This window comes from Dasypus novemcinctus, chromosome 11 (assembly GCF_030445035.2).
Source record: "Dasypus novemcinctus isolate mDasNov1 chromosome 11, mDasNov1.1.hap2, whole genome shotgun sequence".
Lineage (NCBI taxonomy): Eukaryota > Metazoa > Chordata > Mammalia > Cingulata > Dasypodidae > Dasypus > Dasypus novemcinctus.
Genome location: NC_080683.1, coordinates 33839122 through 33842026, shown reverse-complemented (window position 1 = coordinate 33842026; position 2905 = coordinate 33839122). Strand labels below are relative to the sequence as shown.

Genomic DNA, 2905 nt, shown 5'->3' with positions numbered 1-2905 from the left:
GCCAAGAAATGCTATGTAAACATTTTGGTACTGTTTTAAGCACCTTTTTCACTGCCATTAATAATCTTTGCGATCTTAATTTTACCTACTGTGTGTCTAGTTTTAGACAGACATTGCAGGCAAAGTTATTTGGACTTTCCTTCTCCTCATCATAGTTCTGGGTAATAAAAGGGGACATAGCTTTAAGCAAGACTTTATAATGGAGGTTACATAAGTGTGTGTGTGTGAGCCTTTGGGTATGGACATGTGTAAACAAGTTAGAAATAGAAAATCATCTACAGTTCTCTGAAAGATAATGTTTACATTCAGCTTAACAAATTGACAAATATCTGTTGGGTAATGAATGAACCTAGCTACACTTTTCTTTCAAATTTCAGTTTTGGACATTTAAAGATTTGATCCAGAGGAAGGCAGGCCAACTAGAAGCTGTACACCCAGTTTACTGCCCACTAGCTGCACTCAAAGTGCAGGCAGGCTCCAATGTCATCATACTCAGGCTGATGACTGTAGAGCTACCACCCAGAGAGCAGAGAGCAGCAGAAGGAATAAGGGAACTGAGAGAAAAACAAAACAAAATAAACTCAGATGGATTATTTCCAGCTTAAAGCAGTGGTTCTCAACCTTGACTGCACATTGTAGTTACCTGCAGTTGGGGAATGAATCATGTCCTTTGCTAAAGTCATGTCAGGTCCCAACCTCTTGTCCTGTGGGTGTGGACTCATTGTAAATTATATTGGTTTTATTTTTTTTAATTTTAGGAGGTACCTGGGATTGAACCCAGGACCTCATAAATAGGAAGCAGGCACTCAACCACTCGAGTTATAGTCACTCTCCTGTAGTCATTGTAAATGAAATAGGACCTCTTGAAGGTATTACTTCAATTAAGGTGTGGCCTAACTGAAACAGTTTAGGATTTAGTCTGACTGCAAGAGTCCTTTAAAAGCCAAATGAAATTCAGAGAGAGAGAGAGAAGAGAAGAGAGAGAAAGAGAGCGAGAGAAGCCACCAAGAGCAGCCAGAAGCTGTAAGTCAACCGAACCCTGAAGAGAAAAAGAAAATGCCACCAATTGCATTGCCCTGTGAGAGAAAAGCCAAGGAATCCCAGAGATTACAGGCCAGCCAGAGGATTCCAACCCTGGGAGGAAACAAGCACTCTAACCCATGAAACCATATGCCAATAAATTCCTATTGTTAAGCCAACTCATTGTGTGGTATTTGTTTTAGCAGCTGAAAAACTAAGCTTGGAAAAATACTGATACTCAAGTCCCACCCCCAGACATGTTGATGTGATTGGTCTTGATTGGGGCCTGAGCCTTTAAAATCAGGATTTTCAAAATCTCTCAAGGTAATTCTAATGTGCAGCCCAGTGGTTATGAATCCCAGCCTTAAGGAATCATGGCTATCAGTTCTACTTCTGATTTAACCAGTGGTTTCCGCACCTGCCTGTGAATGAGAATTATCTTGGGAGGCTGGTAAAAATACAGATTTCTAAGTTTCACCCCAGCTCCATGAAACACAATTACTTGAAAGTGGGACTGCAAAAATTTGCTTTTAAAAAAATCTCAGTGATGTGTTTTGTAGCCAGCTACTTGAGAAGCAGGGAGTTGTTTACCTGCCCCGACAATTCCTAAATAATGTCTATTGGCTTATGTCCTTAGAGCTCCATAGGAACTTCTGATGACAGTTACTATTTGTAGCTAAAGAGAGGGAGGGGAGTGTGTGGAGAAACGGAAGTTATTCTGGAAAACATTTTGCAAGTGGGGAGGAAGAATAGGTAATACAGAAAAGGAGAAGAATTTTTGTTTGTGAATTTAATACTATTTATTAAGAACTATGTATTTTTTTTCCAGTGGAGAGTGAGAATGCAATTCCCCCTACAAGTTATGCAGTCAGGTTTCTCACACATTTGGGGAAATAGCAGGGGTCAGCACATCCAGAGTGCAATGGTTAAGCCTTGCCCTGGGAAAAACACCTTTGTGATCCTGGTATCTCCACTGTCAGGTAAGTATGAGAAATATGTATTTTGACTTAAGTAGAAATCAGTCAAGATACTTTCTAATGATGCAGAAAGAGCTGGATCCCAGGCTGCCACTTACGGTAGTGTAAATGTGAGTGATCAGTGTTTTCAACTATAAAACAGATATAAGAACACATTTCTTGTGGAGTTGTTGTGAAATAACATATAAAGTGCCTACTATAATCTGTATGTGAAAGATAGTAAGGGACAGCCGTTATTTTTATAGCACATACATTTTTTTTTTTCCTCAGCAATTATATATGTAGAAAGGATGACAAGGAGAGAAGGATAATTAAGCAGAAGCATTTCAATCCTGGAACAATCATAAAGCTTAATTGCCATCTATTAAGAAAAACAAAAATTTCAAGGTTGTTTTTTATTTTAGCCTTCCTTATTATATTGCTTTTAAAAATGTAGATGGTTTCAAAAATGCAATTTTCTTTTGATCCATTTCTTTAAAAAATCATTAGTGTCTTCTATCTAATCATCCAAGAATTTTGCCATTATCACCAGTATCATAATCATCATCCACAGAATTATTATTTTTCTATCTTAGATCTGAAAAAAAAAAATAGCCTAAAAGATCAATTTTGGCTTCATTATGATGACTTTTCATTTCTCTTTTCCATAAGCCTTACAAGTTCCTCAAATTATAAGGAAACATAAGTGAAATTTGGCTCTCATATTTATTAAATGGGTTATATATTTGATGTGGTACATCAGTTTTAATATGTCAGATCTCAGGCTTGTGAATAGTTTATATTTGCATTTAAACAGCAGCCTGACTGTATTTCTTTTGCTTCATTGGTAAGGCATACAGAGATGATAAATGGCAGAAAGACTTAAAATATCACCGGATCTGGCAATAGAAAATTATCCCATATACTAT

General features: G+C 37.3%; 1 non-coding gene across 1 annotated transcript; it reads right to left on the bottom strand.

Annotated features, from left to right (window-relative positions):
• Positions 1-1848: 1848 nt before the first annotated feature.
• Positions 1849-2008, bottom strand: LOC111766931 (U1 spliceosomal RNA). Its single transcript, XR_002798849.2, has one exon. It is a non-coding gene; the product is annotated as a U1 spliceosomal RNA (small nuclear RNA).
• Between the last annotated feature and the right edge of the window lie 897 nt (positions 2009-2905).